General features: G+C 37.2%; 2 protein-coding genes across 2 annotated transcripts in view; both read left to right on the top strand.

Moving 5' to 3' along the window:
• Positions 1 to 20,773, top strand: part of LOC106067685 (atrial natriuretic peptide receptor 1-like) — a 486,432-nt gene that overhangs the window by 58,827 nt on the left and 406,832 nt on the right. The gene's annotated exons all lie outside the window — the stretch shown is intronic.
• LOC106079805 (atrial natriuretic peptide receptor 3-like) overlaps positions 9,315 to 20,773 on the top strand; it is a 113,182-nt gene continuing 101,723 nt past the window's right edge. Inside the window, exon 1 of the mRNA XM_056016973.1 lies at positions 9,315 to 9,774. The gene's annotated coding sequence lies outside the window, so the exon portion shown is untranslated. The remainder of the gene's footprint in view (positions 9,775 to 20,773) is intronic.

Genomic DNA, 20,773 nt, shown 5'->3' with positions numbered 1-20,773 from the left:
ATTAATGACCGTCATTTCAAAGGTTTCAAGTTTCAAGTCCAATCGAACAATTTAAAGTATATTTATAATTATTTCGCCACATATCACAAAATTTGAATTAAGGCAGCATATGATCAAGTTTCATGTCATCTGAGACGAGATCAATATACATATATTTATTTACAGAGCTAAAATCAACTCTGTCTGTCTAGTACAATTTTTTGCACACGTTATTTCTCCCACTTCACAACGTCGGATCAAGTTAAAACTTATCGTCAGTAGCGTCATCGGGGGAGGGGGAGGACCGCAAGGGGGGGGGGGGACACATTTTTCTATAGTATAACTGTCGATAAATGAACGACAAAATGTTATAATAAAATCGACAAACATTTTAAATTTGTATTAAATATTCCACATTTAATAAATGTTGGATTTAATTCTTGTTATTAAGGTAAAAAAAAAAGAAGGAATCAACGATAGTTTTATTGCATTGGGGGATTAATGGAAAAAGAGAGGGGTGACACCCAGAGCTAACCGCACCGGGTAACACCTACCCTAGTGACGCAACTGCTTAGCATAATTATTCATTCTCCCTAACAAAACATGGATCAATAATAAAATTTACCAGTTAATTAAATAATTAGTGTTAATTTATTAATTTATTTCGATACTTGTTAAGGGAAATAAATCTTACTGTATGGATAGATATAAATCTAGGCGTTTCTTATCAATCGTTTCTTGGAGGCTCAAACTAAGAATGCCGCAATATTTGTTTATGTTTTTCATTTCATAATGCTGTTTAAGGTTACGTTCTTTAAAAACAGCCACATACATCTCTATATCAATAAAACATTTTGGCTTACTTTCGTGTTCCATAAAATGAGAAAAATCTGGCCACTTTTCCTGGTAGTTTCTACATTCAGAGTCTACTTTTCGTTTCTTCAACTCTCAAGTTTCATTTACGCACAACTATTAAATGATAAGCTACCATTCGCGGTGAAACAAAAGAAGACCACCCAAATTGATCCAGCTGAGGTTTTCCAAAAATTAAAAATAACTATCAAATCATCTCACTGAAACTAAGTTATTATTTTTTTCTTATTAAAAAAAAATATTGCAAAATCTTTGATTCGGTTCGGTCAAGGGAAGGACAGTTCGTTCGGTTCGTTCGTGCTGATCAGTTTTAAAGTTCGGGTTCGGTTCGTTTCCCTTCCTCTACTTATTATAGTTATCTTCTTGTATTTACAGTTGAAGTCACTTCAGCGAGCCGTCACTTCATATTCAAAACTTGAAGTGCTCTCGACAAAGTATGTGTTGTGTTTATTTTTAATTTTTGGTCTGACGTGTGACGTGGCTACAAGCTATTGGTCTACAAACTGTCGATAGGTTGCTAGTACTGCGCTAGTAATGTCTCTATATAAAAACGAAATTAGTTAAGTGCGGATAATCGATAAAATAATTGTTTGTATTTTAACATTGTTTTATTTGTTAGGGACACAGTGAATAATTTGTGCAAAGTTTCAACTTGATCCGAGAATGGGAAGTGGGAGAGATAACGTGTTTAAATTTGTACCAGACAGACAGACAGACAGAGGGAGTTGATGTGAGCTTTGTAAAAATAGTTATTCTTAACAATAACACTTAGTCATAAGACAATACTCCTATGGATTGATATAAAAAAAAAAACCAGTAATCTATATTCGACCTAAATTTGTGATTCCGGTGATAATAATTACGTTTATTCTTTAACAAAAATTAGGCCTACAATCTGTCGTAAAATGAAACAAAAGGAGAGAGAGAGAGAGAGAGAGAGAGAGAGAGAGAGAGAGAGAGAGAGAGAGAGAGAGATTACAAAAGGATTCCATTATCGAAATAGGAGAAAGACACGTTAAAAAAACACACCGTGGTGTCGTTATTTCGGATGACCTTAAATGAAAACAATTCAAGTTGTCGGGTAAGAATGTCTGTCGCCGGAACAATGAAGTCGTCATCAGTTCTCCTGACACCATTGATATGTCACAGTCTAAACTCTGAAATATAAAGTTGTCCTCCTGAACTTGCAGACAATGTGTCCTCACACTGAAACGATCTCAAGGTTGGTGTTGTCGGCCACAAGTCAGATATTACATTAAGATGTTTTCTTTACTGGATGCTCAGTGCAGGTGTTTGTAATTTAATCTTTGAACTCAAAATGTTTTAAACGAATGGGGGGGGGGGCAGGAGTGCGTTTCCCTATGCAGAAACAGAAGTGCGAGTCTGCCGGAAGTGAGCATTTACAGAGTGCTCTTTGTATCTCTAATTGTCTGTCTGTCTCTTTGAACGCGATCGTTTTGGCGCTAATAACCGGTTAGTCCGATTAACGAGATTATTATAATTGGATTTATTTTCGTACTTTGGGATTTTTTTCGATATGTAGTAATTTATAGTAATTTGTAGACTACTTCGCTGGGTGAAATATCTTTGCTATTTAAAAAACAAAAAATTAAACTATGCTTAATGGAAATTATTGAGACTGGGTGACGTGTGTTTGAGAGTCCCTAGTCTTTAAGACGACACCGAATCAGTTGTTGTATCGGGGCTCCAAGTGATGCACTTTGTTAAAATAACATTTGGCTTTTAAGGTGACGAGGTAAAAGGACAGAAAAGCGTGTCAGAAGTGGGAGAAGGAAACAGTCATGATTGACAATACAGGCTTCGGAAAGTTTTTAGAATGAACGCTCTTCATGTGTCTATTGTTGTATTGTTTTAGCTCAAGTGTTGAGTTTTGTGTGAAAACGTTTTATGTCATTGTATCGTTTACAGGTCTTTGCGAGATCATCTAATGCAGTGATGCCTAAACAGCCCCCCGCCCCCGGTCACATCCGGCCAGTAATGAGATGCTTTTCGGCCTTTCGAAAGTTCTGACCACACTACTCTGTCGAACAGCAGAAAATGTGTTTATGTAGGAATTTAATATTTTCTTTTGCTGAGATCAGGCGTATTAAAAATGAATATGGCCCCGAAGTCTAAAAAGGTTGGTCACTACTTGTCCAATGAGTTTGAATGGACTTGAATGGTGCTAATAATGCTAACCATGAAAAGTGAGTTAGTGATAACCTTGAAAGTCCTTGAAAGAAAAGCAATCCAAACGAAAAATGGCTGACTCTTCAAAATTATTTGCACGCACTACTTTTACATGCGGCGTATGAGGACAGGACTATTTCTCCAAAAAAAAAAGGGGTTCTATAGCCGCAAGCAGTGCACTATGGGGTGAAAGTCGTCTGCTACTGAAGGATGCCGGCTTTTAGAAGTGCATACGATACTGTAATATCCCAGCCTCTGCACAAGTGCTTATGGTGCACACCAGCGCATTGCTTGGAATTAGTAATACACAAGGAGATATTGTCAATATCCGTCTGAAGTGATTAGAAAGAGGTGTCTAAGCTGTCTAGAACTATAGAGCCGTTCTTCGTGCTACCAGAGAACTGGACCTGGAGCGACACTGGGAAGTGTGTCGGTGGTCTCTATTAAGGTTTGGGTACAAAAAGGAAAGGTGGAACTATTGAATGCGGAAGTCGCTGTGCTTTCAAATTGTTAATTAACACATGTTCCGTTACGAATAACCTACGTTCAGTTGCCTCCCTTTAAAAGTTTACAATTAAAACAAAGTATCTACATACTGACTTAGTGATTCACTTAATATCCTATGTAGTTTGCAACAATCAATTGTCCCCGGTCTTGCAATATAGTTGGATCTGATTTATTCTAACCGGCTATAATGTTTATTGTGCTGCTTTTTTTTTTACATTGTCCTTCCACTGGCTGACAACGTGAGTTGGGTTTAAAGTAGCCCTAGGAACAATTATCACATAAATAGCTGATTCCCACAGGCGTCTCGTTTCTGATTATTTTCCAACGGAATGCAATAGGAAGTCTACACATATAGGCCAGGATTCTGGAATGGTTTGGTTTTTTTCATATCACAGACAAGAAGTGAAACTTGAGCCTCATATTGAAAACGAGGTTTCAACATAAGTATTTTTAGAATAAAATTCTTGGTAAAGTGCACCAAAAAAAAAAACAATGCAGAAAAAAAACAACGGATAATAAAATACGCCTTTCTCCTTGTTCTGTGACATGTCCATCTGACATAAATATGACATTATGAAAAAATCGCTTTTTTATGTCGCAGAATTTTAAGAGGAGATTTTTATTGTCAACACCGTCAAACGCAAAGTAAAGATAACTCCTTCATAGTAAGGTAACAAGTAACAGTTATCTTCTCTTCACTAATGAAGATCATGTTCGTGAGTTTATTTTTCAGTTTACATTGTTATTACGAATGTCCATTTATAACAGAAATATACAAATAGATAGCTTGGCATGTGGGAAGGTTTTAACAATGCAAGTTATACATTATTTAAAAAGTTGTTCTTCTTAAATTCAGTTCCTACTTTTTAAAGCTAATAGTGGTCTTGGATCTGATCGGATGATTACTACTAAAGAAGGTATTATGGCCCTCGATACAACGACTTTTGCGCTATTAACGGGACACTCTAACAAATTCGCTGCCAGTTTCGGACATTTTTAGACTTCCTCCCGTAGAAAGAATTTTAAAAAGTTAACCTGGAAATGTGACCGTCTGTGTATTTTATTTGTTATCTTCTGTCTTCGTTCTCATCTCTGACATTGTCGAGGTCAGTTAAACCTCTTGTATTTAGGATACAAACTGTGGCAGCCGTTTCGAGGTTAGCCATCTATTTATAAAGTTTTTTGACCTAGTAGCCAAAATCAGTATTCCTAGATGCCATTTAACTGTGGAATGTGATAATTGTTTCACTCCATAGAGCCACGTGTCTTTGGTTCCATTCCATATAAACACATGTCACGGGCGGTCCTAAAGAGAGGCTGAAGTCACACGTCGCTGGCGGTCCTCCGCAGAGATTCAAGCCAACTGTAAATGTTTAGGCCTATAGAAGCGTGTACGATTGTATTTCACAAACGCATCTGGAACTCCACAGTGGCATGTGTCTTCACGCTTGCTTGAGCCAATTTACGTTTATGGTCCTAAATGTTTATAGATAAGAATCGTTGTTTTACAGAATTGGGAGGGGGGGGGGGGGGGAAAGCAAGAATTGCTTTTCTGTTTCCGAACAGCATTGTGAAAAAAAAAACTTTTTAAAATATCACTAAACATTTTGTCCTGTATGGACCACTAAAACATGTCGTCCTGCAATGACAGCTAAAACATATTGTCCTCTAATGAGCACTAAAACATTTTGTCTTCTATTGACCCTAAAACATATTGTCCTCTAATGAGCACTAAAACATTTTGTCTTCTATTGACCCTAAAACATTTTGTCTTCTAATGACCCTAAAACATTTTGTCCTACAATGAAAGCTAAATCATAAATTGTCCTCTAATGAGCACTAAAACATTTTGTCTTCTATTGACCCTAAAACATTTTGTCTTCTAATGACCCTAAAACATTTTGTCCTACAATGAAAGCTAAATCATAAATTGTCCTCTAATGAGCACTAAAACATTTTGTCTTCTATTGACCCTAAAACATTTTGTCTTCTAATGACCCTAAAACATTTTGTCCTACAATGAAAGCTAAATCATAAATTGTCCTCTAATGAGCACTAAAACATTTTGTCTTCTATTGACCCTAAAACATTTTGTCCTGCAATGACAGCTTAAACATTTTGTCTTCTAATGAGCACTAAAACATTTTGTCTTCTAATGAGCACTAAAACATTTTGTCCTGCAATGAAAGCTTAAACATTTTGTCTTCTATTGACCCTAAAACATTTTGTCCTGCAATGACAGCTTAAACATTTTGTCCTACAATGAAAGCTAAATCATAAATTGTCCTCTAATGAGCACTAAAACATTTTGTCTTCTATTGACCCTAAAACATTTTGTCCTGCAATGACAGCTTAAACATTTTGTCTTCTAATGAGCACTAAAACATTTTGTCTTCTAATGAGCACTAAAACATTTTGTCCTGCAATGACAGCTTAAACATTTTGTCTTCTAATGAGCACTTAAACATTTTGTCCTCTAATGAGCACTTAAACATTTTGTCTTCTAATGAGCACTAAAACATTTTGTCTTCTAATGAGCACTAAAACATTTTGTCGTACAATGACCCTAAAACATTTTGTCCTACAATGACCCTAAAACATTTTGTCCTGCAATGAAAGCTAAATCATATATTGTCCTCTAATAAGCACTAAAACATTTTGTCCTACATTGACAACCAAAATATTTTGTCCTACAATGACCACTAAAACATTAGGCCCTGCAAGAGAACATACAAAACTAAAAGTGTATTTAGCATAATATTTTATTTAAAGGTGTTTTGCACTCCCATCTTATACAGGGGTCAGCGAAGCAATAGATCTAGTCTTACTGACAAACTCCGAAGGGCCAACTAAATTTGATAATTTTAGTCCACGCCATCAATTTACCTTATTACCCTTATATCGCAAGAAGTCATTCAATGGTCTGCACTGCATTCGTGTTAATCATCAATTGTAATCTATGCAGTTGTTTTTTGTTTTTTTTACTTTTCAGAGATGTATTAAAATGATAATCGTTGTATTCGCAATTTTTTTTTTTTCATTTTTGACCATCTAAGGCTTCCGTAGAATCTGTAATTGTTATTCTAATCATGTTTCGCCACCAAGTCTGTAACGACACAGTGAGTCTACCGTATTGACTTTGTTGATAGATACATGTTTGTTCCTACAAGATTGACGTAATTGTCTGGTCGATGATGCGTTTTTTTTTTCTTTTTATCAATAGTAGCAGGAAGTTTGGATTTGCTGTCTCGAAATTCCAAGTTTCGACGCCATTTTGTTTTCAGCTCCGTAAGATGCATGGAGAACAACTGAAGCCACAACAAACAAAAATACAGACCTTCATCAACAGATGCCTGAGAAATATCATAAAAATACATTGGTATGACAAAGTAGATAACACCAAACTGTGGGAGATGAGTGGACAGAAAAATATAGAAGTGCAGATCTTAGAGAGGAAGTGGAGTCGGATTGGTCACACCCTTAGAAAAGATACCAGCAACAGAGCTAGGCAGGCCTTAGAGTGGAACCCCCAGGGAACAAGACGCAGAGGAAGACCAAAAAGAACATGGCGACGCAGTGTACTTGAAGAAGACGAGAAGACCGGGAAGAGCTGGGAAACCATAAAAAAAAAACTAGCAAGAGACCCTGGAGAGTGGCGTGTATTTTGTCGAGGCCCTATGTTCCATGAGGAACTCAAAGGAGTGATGATAATGATGAAGATGCATCGCTACACAGCCTATCGTATCTTACGGTATTTTTCTGAAATAACTGAAATTCGTCAGAATGTAGAATAAATCTGTCTAGCTGTTACCCACTATTGCAAAGGTGTTGACGTACTGATATTTCTAATTATCATGAAGAAAGTCTGTGGGTTGTGATAGAAGATTGTGGCGCTGCCCATGCCCTGCGGATATGTTTGTTAATATACACACATGTTTAACAGATAAAGCGATCGGGTTCCGAACCAAGGGATCTCGGGTTCGAATCTAGTTTAAAAACTTTGATTTTGATTTTAGGATGCCCATGATTTCTCTCAACCCTAACGGGTACCTGACATTAGTTATGTTGAGTATAGGTCGTTGTACTGTCCACATAACATTTTCGTTAACCGTCGGCTAAAAACAGAGGACCTTTACACCATCTATCCTAAAGGTCGCAATGTCTGAAGGGGGTGTTTTACTTTACTCTAGTGGAATCAAAGTAGTTCGTATGACAACATTTGAAGTATTTTACGAAAATGCCAAAATGTGTAGGTCTTTTGCAGTTTGTAGCAACGGGTTGCTGTTCAGTTAGATTTTAGAGCTCATAACTGTGTTGTGTTATGTAAATGATAGTCAGTAATAGAGCAGATGGTTAATTATCTTCAAATTGTCCTAGACGTTCAATGGCATGTTGTGCAGTATGTGGGTAACTAATTACTTACATTATTGGACAGACAGCATGTCTAGTTAAGTTTGTGTCTTGAATAATCACTTTATCACTGACAGAAAAAAAAAAAGAATACATTAAAACTAGCTTTTTCAGAGTTTGCGATCTTTGAGGGCATATGACGTACAGGTCATCTGTTTCTATGGTCAACTATTAACGAAGCTTTCATGCGGCCAACAATGACATATACACATTATTGTTGGAGGAGCGGTGACTGGGCGTAAAGCGCTTGGCTTTCGAACCGGTGGTCCCGGGCTCGAATCCTAGTGAAGACTGGGATTTTTTATTTCGGGATTTTCGGGCACCTAAGAGTCCACCCTGCTCTAATGGGTATCTGATATTAGTTAGAGAAAAGTAAAGGCAGTTGGTCGTTGCGCTGGCCACATGACACCCTCGTACACCGTAGGCCACTGAAACAGACGACCTTTACATCATCTGCCCTTTAGACCACAAGGTCTGTAAGGGGTCTGCAAGATTCGGATGCCAAGCGCTTTACCACTCAGATACCGCAAAAGTACTTTAAAAAAAAATGTAATTATCTTAACCAAAATTTATTTTCATGTTCGGTAACTACACTGTTGGGGATTTTCCCGATAGATTGAACAATGTCAAGAAAGCTAAACAATGCCAAGGACGTTACATTTAACTTCCTTGTTGCCAACCAAACAACAGCTACAAACAGAAGCGCTCAGAAATGTTAATAATGCAGTGCTAGCAAGCGCAGTACCAAATAGTCAAAGAACTGAAAAGAAAAACTTCGCTTTTCTACACTTTCTTTTATTTTTCTCACCGGATACACCAAAAATATTGCTATTTATGGATTGGCTGCCATGTATGAAAATCTCTACTTTCGGATATAAGAGTAAAAGTAAAAAAAAAAAAAAAAAAAAGAGCTACTTAGATCTATAGATCAATAAATGTATTAATCTACCGGAACCTGCTTGTGACCTCTGTGAACATACCAATGTCTATCTGCCGCCCCCACTTGCTAGGAAGGAGGAGGACAACGACTCGTCTTTAACTCAGCCCATTGTTAAAGCTTGCCGAGACTGCAGGCACCAGACAATGCAGACGAAGACGCCATTGAATCGCAACTCTGCCGCGCGTGAAAGTCGTCGAATCAGGTCTCTCAGAGATTCCTTATTGCGATATCGAACATTTTCCTCCTACACTTTGTCTGCACCCCCCCCCCCTCTTTGTCACCCATCCCAACACACAGACATGATCAAACCCTAACCTCTTTTTCTATAAAATTTGCTATATCCTTCCTTCTCCCTGCATTATATTGGTAAAATAAATGAGAGAAGGAGAGAGGGAGGGAGTGAAAGAAGGAGGGAGTGAAAGAGGGAGAGAGGTGGTAGAGGTATTGAAAAAAAAAAAGACTTCGCTTGTCTCAAACAAATGAAGAGAGAGAGAGAGAAACGGAGGGAGAGCGGGAGATTTTCAATACTCTTGGTCGCAGACTTTTAGTCACTTACAGAACAGACAGGGGAGGGTATCGCGTAAATTCTGTGTCGCGCGCGATTTCTTATTGTGTTTCCATTGTATGTCCAATTGTTCTTCTCAGCCGCGTCTGCTGCTGTGGTGAATTGCGCTTTTTTTTTTTTTTTAGTAATTATATTTCTAGTGCCGTTATACATATATAAAAAGAGATTTGTGTTTTCTTGGTAATCTATTTCGCTTATTACGGGCTAACTTTGCTAGTCCTTTTGGAATGTATTCTTTCTGAGACGTCGTTACATTTTGTGTACTCATTCTAAAATGGCGGATTACTTGTTGAAATAAATTGCATTAATGGTAATTATTATTATTATTGTTATTGTTATTGTGTGAAACATTTACATTTAGATATAAATAGTTAGATATAACTTTCTTCTTAAAACAACCTCAAAAGTTGTCGAGGCTACAATTCCGATGTGTTGTTACATGTCAAAGTTGTAGTTTTTTTTTTATTTATTTAAAAAATGTTGGCAGATAATATCGAAAATTAACAACAATATTCATGTGTTCTGTAACTAAAGTTATATACAGAACTATTTTATGTACATACGTTTCTGAATCTGACATGACCCGCCACCATACACGTAGATGTACGTTTCTTAATCTGGTGTTACTTATCGATATACATTACCAGTATTGTTTTTCTTAACCTTTCATGTGTTCCTCAACTGGCAATCAAAACTCTAGAGTTCAATGCGTGACTATTTCAATAGTTTCATTCTATTACGTCCGGCACGAATACTTCGTCCATGATAAGAGATTAAAAAATCTATAAATAGCAAGCTGTTTGGTGTATCCGGTGTATAAAATAAAGAAATTGTTTCGCTATGTTTGATTTTTTAAAGGCACATGATAGTTTTTGTGCACTTTTTCAGCACTAGGAGAGCAGAACACAACCTAGTAGGCCCTTCCGTTTGTAGTACATAATAGTTTCATATTGGAAGAGGAGATATGTAATGATGAACTGCAATGCGTGTAGTGTAAAAGTTATAACCATAGACATAAATAAATATAGACTGGCCGAAGGACGTAACTTCATGTAACTTGAAAACATGTATATCTATTGTATTCGGATTTCCGAATTATGAAAAGTTGCATGATCTTCATTCTTAGAGATTAAACAAAACACTAGTGAATACTTATATAGGTTATGGCTGAAATAGATATGAATACTTAACTTTTCTACTGCTCATAAATGCTGTATAATAAAGTACACAAAATTGCAAGTCACAAATTTTCATTTCATAAAACTCTTTAATCGGCCAGTCTATATTTATTTATGTCTATGGTTATAACTCAATTTCTGCTTATTTAGTTGGCAACAGTGACGTTTGATTAAGCGTCCTTGACATTGTTTATGACATAGTAGAAATCTGCGATAGTTTCAAAATGAAGATTTCTTACACAGAATTTATAGATGAGCATTTTAATTTTACACATTTTTTTTAAATACACAATCACTAGACTCTATTGTACCATGACTTCTATCTCTTCGGATTGTATCTACTGTTATGGTTTATTAAAAAGAAGAAATACTTTAGTAAATGTTACAGTCTCATTTTTTGACCATATATTGTGTTCCAAGCTTACTGTTACATCAGCTCGTATCTTAGCAAGCCTCTAGCTAGATCGTGGAAGAACTTCTAGAATTTTTAGAAAATAAAAGGAATTCTAATATCTTTATTATGGTCAGCTGTACCGTTAGACACATTTTTATTCAGTATAGACAGATACGCACGCAATCAGACACAAAGACACAAAAGCATTCTGTCCTGAGGTAACAATTTCACTTCAACTCATGGACTATTGTGACCAAGAAACGGCCCCTTTTATCTCGGAATGACACAATTGAAGATGAGGACTTAGATGTATTGACCATGTTCGTTTGTCACAATTGTGTCGCATCGTCACAACAACAACAACAACAAAACGTTAACCCCAAAGGACCTAAACCTTAGTGACTTCTTCACGCACTGTTGTCAGACGTCCTCAGGGGCATCTTGGGAGCGGATATCTAGTTAATTCGAGCCATTGTGTGTGTGTGTGTGTGTGTTTGTGTCATTGTGTGTGTGTGTGTGTGTGACGGTCGTTGACTTACAGCACCAACATGCTGGTACACAACTTTACTGCTGTAGGCGTATTCTATTTTTAACGTATAAGACTTGAAATAACTTCCTTGTGAACCAAACTAGATATAACTTTTTTTTAAACAGTATATACACATTTTACCTTAAATGAAATAAACTTTTATTTTAAACAAATCTAACCCACTACAAAAACACGTCTTTACAGTCTGGCATCATAGAACTATCTCCCGTACTTCACACTGCTTACGACAGTGACGCTTATCTTGCATCATTCTAATATCGAATTAATGCTGTCTCCCAACAACTAACAATAAGTACTCCCTTTCCATATCAACTAGGAAACACACACATACACAAACACACACATACTCCATAACAGTTTATAAGCCTATGTGTGAATTTGTGTGTGTGTGTGTGCCCATTGTAGTACAGGAAAACATGTCTTTATTTTAGGATTTATTGTTCAAGAACGACAAAACAGTTCACACACACACACAGTACACACACAAAAGCTGACCTGGACACCTAGACATTTTGACACACCAGAGCAGATCAGTTCACAACACACAAGTAACATAAAATACACAACACCCATATAGGGATATGTGTTTGAGTGCGTATCAGACGTGTTGACATGATCTAAAACTAAATGCTAACCAATTAAATATTTGAGGTGTGTAGAGTGTCTGTCTTCAATACCAGACTGAAACACAATGAGACCATCTCTCGACATTAATAAACAAACACGATTGCCTTTGGATCTAGTTATTTTTTTTTCTCAAGTGTACTTGTAACAGTCTACTTCAATGGGATGTAGATGAGTTTAAAAACATAAGCACACTCGACCTCTCAAGAAACTTGTCTATTCCGGAACAATACTTTACTCTGAACACACGTCTAATAGCTAATTAGCACATTCTCGTGCTTAATATTAAAGTGTATTAGTAAAGTAAGATGCAGTATTAATATTTCTATACTAATCAGTGATCTATCCATTTATGGCCCCTGCAAGTCGCGAAATGAAATGAATGCCTGGGTATAAGCTTTGGTCGTAACGATGTCGCCCACTGGAAGCACTTTATATGCACTCTATGCGGGCACGACATGGCCTAAAGTGTGCCGATGTGCCAAAAAACTCAAAACTCAAACTCATGCACTCTAAGCCTTGGAAAAAGTAGCATGTTTTTCTTCTCAGCTTCAATCAGTAGTATTGCATATGCTTGATTATGAAGCCAATAGGTCACATGGGCAAGCTCACTCTATTGGACCTTTACTCAACTCCTGAGATTGAAAATACAAGGAGATGAAAAAATAGTTAGTTTCCTTGTATGTACTTATTTCTTGCAGCTTCTACAATTTGATCTGAATTGGTTTTTTTCTTATAACACTGAAATATTATATATATAATCTGAATGTCTTAACTTAATAGAAAACCTCTTCTCTTTTAAAAATATTTGATTCTAGGATCGATCAAAATGTTTGTTTTGCATTTTCTTTATTGACATTTTAGAGTGTCGTTTGGAATCTCGCCTTCAGTATCAGAGCTAGACATCTGTTAATTGAATGCACTAGGACTAAAACACTCTGGGGACTGAATGTTAAGAAAGTGACCACAGAACTGACCTATTTAAAAAAAAAAGGGGACTTCGTATGAGTTAAATGCATAAACAGGTCAAATTTTTTTCTATTATACGGTCTCCTTCAGACCCGAAACGACTATGGATCATCTCATGGAAATGAAATGAATGACTTGGTATTAGCTTTGGTCGGAATGGTGTAATAGATCTAGACTAACAATAAACAAACATTTATAAAAAAAAACGGGAACGACCTTAATTGGAACTCTTGGATCAAGCCTTCTCAGGCTTCTCAAGCCAACACGGTAACCACTCTGCTAGTGTGGTGCTTTTGAATATGGAAGACTGTACAGTTATATAATAATGTTATAATCTAGCCCTATTTTTTCAGGACTGTGTTCACAAAGACTCAGACGACGCCCTATAAAGGGGGCTAACTCAGCTTATACCACCACTTCAGTCAATTACAATTTCTTTCTTTTTTCGAGATACGAAACACAATAATTTATTGCCAAAAATTATTAACAAATTGGTTTGATTTTTTTTATTGATTCTTGCGTTGTCAGGTAAAAGAAATATGTGTGCACAATTTCAGCTTGGTCCGAGATTGGGTGTGGGAGATATCACATTTACAAACTTTTTACCAGATAGACAGGGTTAATAGAAGCTTTGTTAAAAGCTTCCAAGCAACTGACAGCAATACTTTATCCAATTTTCCAATTCTATGAATAGCTAGTTTTTTTAGGTGTATAACAATCAAGCAATGGCTTCGATTGCGAAGATTAAGAATGAGTGCAATGTATCACATGACTATGCTAACCAGATGCGACCTGTATATTTTTCCACATCTGGTGCTGACGAAACCCTTGTCTGTTGTGGTCTATTGAAGTGTTTTGGTGTATACAGTACACAGAATAAAGGAAGTATTGATAAACACTCCTTTTTTTTGTGTAAAGTTACAAAATTATTTTTTTTTGCACTTTTAACAGAGTAGAGTTCGATGCTCTTAGATCTACCGTTTGGATGTCTTTTTTTTTTCGTTCTTGAAGTTGTTAAGTTTCTCGTGAAAATTCAAAATGTTGTAATAGCCTAAAGCTGTGTTCCATGGAACCCTCGTGTTCCGCGTAGCCTGAATAGGTGTTTGTTTGTAAAATGTTTTACATGTTTCGGATGTTCCTTCAGAGTTGAAGATAATTACTTCCTAGTCCAAACCTCCCGCAGGACGACGGGGGATGGAAGCGGGCAGGGTTTGAACCCTGGACCATCGATAAATTTGAACGACAGTCCAGCGTGCAAACCGCACGACCAGGCAGCCATCCTTGAACTACTGGAATAATTAACTACTAGGCCACCACGTGAATCAATCTCTCTAAACAAAATAAGCAAAGTCTTCCGTTAAATACTCAGGATGGGCGAAGTGTTCCATTACGGAAAAAGTTTGAGGACCACTGGTCTAAAGCATTAAAAGTAAAGTGTTAACTGTATAAGGAAATGTTTTAAATGTAGCGCACGAGAAATTTTATGACGAAATTACCTGTCTTTACCTGGAAGATACTGGATGCTGATCTCAGAAACTGATCTATAGATTTTTCTAGAAATTTAACGGTTGATGTATATGGCTGAGAAAAGAATTACTAGATAGTAGGCCATACAGGGAAAGCTATAGTTTGACAGTCACCAATTTTGAATTAAAAAAAAAAATAATTAAATTTTAATTTGGCTAGAGATCTAGATGTAGGTCTATATCCAACATCGATTTTGAAAGAACTGTGGCGTTAAATGTCTATCGCTTTTGGAAATTTCCGAATGCAAAACTTTTCTGACTGAAGAGTTTAATAAATCAATGTTCATGACAATTTTTTCGCATCTGTAGTCTTTTAACCATGACCGTTTCTCGGGGAGAAAAGGAGGAGGTGGTGGTTTAAAAAATGTTATTTTGTTTTTAAATCTAACTTTCATAAATTTTTCAGTGAAAAACAATCGCTCTATAAGTTGCGTAAATGAGGTATTGTCTTTTAAAAAAAAAGCGTATTTTTAATGTTTTGTTAAATAACTATCAATGGTATATAGTGCAATTTTTGTCATCTGTTTTCATACTGTTACGTCCCCCGCTCATACCCACTCTACCTACACAATCCCCTACCTCCACCCCCTTTTCAACACCACTACCCAATACTCTCCAATTCTTACTTCCGCTTTCCCCCCACCCCCACCCCCGCCCCCCACTACACGTTTTGTTGACCTCGTTCAGTCCTGGAACAACTACAGCTCATTACATACAAATGAGATACAAGCCTGGGATTTGGCTTCGAGCTCAACCATGTCGCCCTTACACAAGCCCCTCCTTCCCATACCTCCTCCAAACAGTTGATGTGTCCTAAATAACGGCTAGTGCCAATACAGTTTGGGTTCAACGGCGTGGCAGGTTCTGTCAGGGCCTAGTACTTTTGTCCTGCAAGTTGCGTAAAGGTCAGCTGTTCCTTATATTTTCCTAAGGGTTAGTTTCCGACGCCTTTCCTATGTTTGGCTTTATACCGAAAGGTAGAAGTGGTTTAAACCTCATAGCTTTTCCCATCTAGAACATCTGATGCTTTGTCTATTACCTACTTGTGCCCTAGACCGCACTACGTGGAAAGAGATGGTGACCAAGTATGCTATGGACAGTGAAAAAACTTGGGCCTCAGCTCTGGAAGAAAAGCAAGCCATACGAAAAACGGCAGGCTCCTCTACCACTAAAGCGAAAGCCACCTTGACCTGCGATATATATGGACGAGAGTGTCTCTCCAAACTAGGGCTACACAGTCACATGAAAAAAGTGTTTCTACGACTGAAGGAGGCCAACACAGCACTGGTGCAAAACTGTTTAAGGCAAAGATTAGCTTAAAAACCATCTTGAAATGAACACTTTGCTTTAAAAGCTTGGCTGAAATTGTCTGAAGCCTTAGAGAGTTTGTATTCGGATTATTCATCAGATTAGTTTCTTGGACATTATTTCATCTGCGTGTCTAAATGTGTAGGTCAGTGTGATTGTATTTTTAGATGACACATGAAACAGAGGAGGTTAAAGCGCCTGGAGGGGAAAGCTTAGACTTTGAAAATAAACGCTGGGACAAATCAATTGGTGAATCAGACCTGCTTGAGTTTCATGTCATTTGCAGAGCAGTCTGTCTCCTTTATTCTATTTCTCCATTACTTTCTATGTGACTATTCTCTCTCTCTCTCTCTCTCTGTCTGTCTGTCTTCTCTCTGTCTGTCTTTCTCTGTTTCTCATGGTATTTGTGTGTTGTTATGAAGTCTGTGTATGTGTGCTTGTGTGTTTTTATGGTGACGGTGGGAAGATGTTAGCGATTGGTTCCGAATGATGCAAGATATGTGGAACTGTCGTCAGCGGTCTTAGGACAGACGACTCCAGGATGTGAGATTGAAGTGTTATTGCAGTGAGTTAGTTTTGAATTCAAAATTTATTTTCTATTATTACTGAAGTCTACTATATGTATTGCATTTTTTTTGGTTTTGTTTATATTTTTAATAAAAGTTATAATAAGTATTGTTCACAAAGAATTTATTCAAAGTATTTAAGGTTTACAAGTTAAAATATAATACGCCTACAGCGGTTTAGTTGTCTACCAGCAGTTTGGTGCTACAAGTCAACGATCGTCAGCAGCATGTGTCTATCTCTCTGTCTCTTTCTGTCAACTTTTTTCAGTCTCTCTCTATCTTTCTCTCTCCCTTTCTCTCTCTCTCTCTCCCTCTTTTTCTCTCACTCTGTTTCAATTCGCCTTTCTCTTTCTCTCTCTCGTTCCACCACTTCTCTCTCTCTCTCTCTCTGTTTCCTTGTCTCTCAGCCTCTCTCACTAATTCTTCTCTCTCTCTCTCTCTCTCTCTCTCTCTCTCTCTCTCTCTCTCTCTGTCTCTCTCTCTCTCTCTCTCTGTTTCCTTGTCTCTCAGCCTCTCTCACTAATTCTTCTCTGTCTCTCTCTCTTTCTCTCTGTGCATTTCTCTCCCTCTCTTATTCTTTGTCTCTCTTATCTCATCTCAGTCTCCCGTCAGACTTATTTGAGAGTACAATAGCGGCTAAGCCAGCAAGGTTTATCGACTGGTTTACGAATATTTCCTCAATCGATTCTCGTCAGGATAATCTCCTAATGTTTTGAAAACACAACATACCACAATAATATTATACAAACTAGCGAACAAACAAACATGCAAACAAACACAATCATGTTATTTCTAATAAATATGGGAAACCATTTGAATGTAAGAGAGTTAACTCTTATATTCAGAAAATCTTAAAGCTAAGCTCTTTACATTATGTCATGTAAATTTCGAATAAATATTTTTTTCTGTTTGAAATTTATACCGTGGTTGCTGAAGGCAATACTATATACAGTACTAGACACATTTTACCCACGACCCGCGGGTCTTTATTTGCGTATTACTGTCGATATAGTCACTGAGAGAGTTTTTAAAACATTTAAACGAAATAATAATGTAATAAATAAAGCGAATGTGTAAATGTAAAAATAGTATGAATGAAGCCATCAAATCAAAATAGCTAATCTACTTAAATCCATTTTTCAAATTAAAACATTTGCTTATAGACCTACATATATTTGATTAAAATTTGAAATGAATAGACTTAATTTTGTATGTTCATGTGTTAAAGTATAAAGTAGATCTTGAGGTTGACATAGATCTAGATCTAGACTAATCTAGAGTTACAAATTGGCTTTTATAGAGTTAATTCTGTGCTGCGTGAAGGCTTTACTCTGCGCATGCGTGACCATTTTTCATGAATGAATATAGGCCTATCTCAACACGGCTAGGCAGCTTTAGCGAACAGCGAACGAATGTATTAAAAATGCTTTAGAAAAACAAAATTGAATGTTAATTTGATTAAAATATGAAATGAATGGACAATAATTAGTATGTTCATGTGTTAAAGCATAAAAATATCTTTACGAAAAGAAGTTTTATCATCTTAGAGTTGAATAAGAGTTTTAGACCTAGGAATAGACTGAGAAGAGAGATGTGTTAATGTGTAACCATTTAACCATTTGGTAATGTCTAATGAAAGAATGTGCATCGGGATATCTAAATTCGCAGATATAAATAACGAATTAATGTAAAAATGCTTTTGAAACTCAAATTTGAAGGTTCATTTTATTAAATAATGAAATCAATAGACTCTAGTACCTCACTAGCAGAGGGCTTAGCACGTCGGCCCTAGAAGGCGTGAGCCACGAGTTCAAATTCAGGTCGTTCCCTCTTGTGTGTGTGTGTGTGAGTAAATGCTTTGAAAAACAAATTATGGTCAAATCCACCCTGATAGCCCTTTTTTTCTCCCTCGCCCCTTCTCCCTAATTTACCAACTGGTCCAGACACGTGATAGGATCATAGCGTATTGAGAAAAACTAATAGCATGAAATAGCACTGAATAAAAGCGATTGGTAAAAATATTTATAAACATGCAGCTTTATTGTTGTTGGTCTAGATCTATTACACATTTCATTACATGACGGATCCAAACTAACAGATACACTTGCACTTACTGTACGCTTTGTTTGTTTTTTGTGTTTTAAAGTATTTTCATGTTTTGCTTGTTCCGATTCCACACTCTGGCTGGCAAAAGGGAAGAATATCTCAGTACTGCGAAGGGACGAAAGCTGAACTGGTTTGGTCATATTGTAAGACATGACTCACTATCAAAAGTCATTCTTCAAGGGCACAGTGGGGAGAGACACGAAAAAAGGGTGGTCCAATGAAAAGCTGGCTGGATAACACAAAGGATGGACCGGCCTCTCTCTTGATACCCTAGTAAGATCAGCTGCTGACCGGGAAAATTGGAGGATTTAGTCACGCGAACTGTCACAACTACAACTTAAGTCAAGGGACAGATGCGGTGTGACGAGGAGGTGGAGGGGACGTCCGTGAGGAGGCGCTCAACAAACAACTTGAGTTTCGAACTCGTGCCCTTTGGTACAACGATAGGTAGCCAAACGACGTATACCCCACATCCCGCTTTGTTAATGAGTTGAGGACCATCCACTTCCTTGTCTAACTAGGTCATACAAACTATTCGCAATAGACCGCAAGAAAATGTTAATCTACTTAGCATGTGTTTAGTTTCTAATCCTGATTTGTGGGCACGGAACAATGCAGACTTCAACAATTCATGCCCTCCAACCCCCCCCTCCCAAATAGAAGAGACTGTGGGGAGGGTAAGAAAAAAGAACAGAGCTGTAGGAGACAGAGTGACCGGGGTCAGATCATTCACCCTTACCTTTAGGCGAAAACAATGACAAAATAAAACCATACTTTTAACAAAGCTTATATCAACTCACTCTTTCTGTCTGTCTGTCAGGTAAATCTCGGAACAAGTTGAAACTTTGCACAATTATTTCTTTGTACCTGACAGAAACCAGAATCAAATTTAAAAAAAAAATTACAAATTAGTTAATTAACTTTTGGTAATTATTTTGTATAGTATCGAACAAGGGGAAAGTAAATTGTACTGGACAGGTGTGGTGGTATACGTTGAATCTTATCTACTGTATACTTTGCGTAGAGAATTTAGTTGTCGCTTAAAAGTTTGAAACTGACAATGCCTTCTATTTGCATAAGCACTTCGATGGCACAGTAGTTAATGTGTTGACTTGAGGAAGCTTGAGGCCACGAGTTCAAATTGAAGTCGTACAATTTTTCTAGTTTTTCTTTATATATATATATATGGCTCCTTTTGTCTCGAAAGGCAATGGATGCGCCCAAATGAGTCACTGGTTTTGGCTTAATCTTGAGACGGGGCAGAATCTGGTGTGGCTAATCAAGCCAATTCTAGAACGGCAGACTTTGCCACAATTCGTACATGTGTATGCCTCTGATTTAGGGCTAGCAGACAGGGCAGCTTTCTTTTTATCCCTCTTGATTAAATCCGCTTCAATTCTTTTGTTCTCAGCAAGGGTTGTCCCAGCACGCACAGTCTGTCTCCATGCACTCCGGTCTTTGGCTATGTTTTCCCACATACTTTCGCTGATGCCTGAGGCTCTCATGTCTCGCTTGCAGACATCTCTATATGTTAGTCTTGGGCGGCCCTTGGGTCTGACTCCTTCCACAAGCTCAGCATATAAGATATCTTTCGGGATTCTGCCATCTGGCATGCGGGTGACATGTCCGAGCCAGCGTAATCTTCTTTGTGTCAGGAGAGCATACATATATATATATATATATATATATATATATAAATATATATAAAATGCGTTTAAAAAGCGATGACTCAGAGACCCCTTCTTTCTACCCGTGATAGGATCATAGCGTATTGAAGAAACTAAAAGTACGAAATTGCGCTAAGCAAAAACAGTTGGTAAAAATATTTCTAATCGCACAGATTTACTATCGTTACTCTAGTTCTAGAACTTAACTTAACTACACGACTTATCCAAGCTAATTGAATTGAGGCGCCCAAAGATCCCGACAGTATACGAATGCTTATAATAGCTTACATAGGCGTGTCTCTGTTATGGAAGATTGGGAGTACAAGTGAAGGGTGGGTGGGGGGTCGAGACGATGAACCATTATAAAATGTAATATTATCCGTTAATCATTTTGTTATAAATCTTGATCAATATTTCAGAG

Source organism: Biomphalaria glabrata, chromosome 18, assembly GCF_947242115.1.
Source record: "Biomphalaria glabrata chromosome 18, xgBioGlab47.1, whole genome shotgun sequence".
NCBI classification, from domain to species: Eukaryota; Metazoa; Mollusca; class Gastropoda; family Planorbidae; genus Biomphalaria; species Biomphalaria glabrata.
Note: the sequence above shows the minus strand (reverse complement) of the source record. Positions and strands in the feature narration are given on the sequence as shown.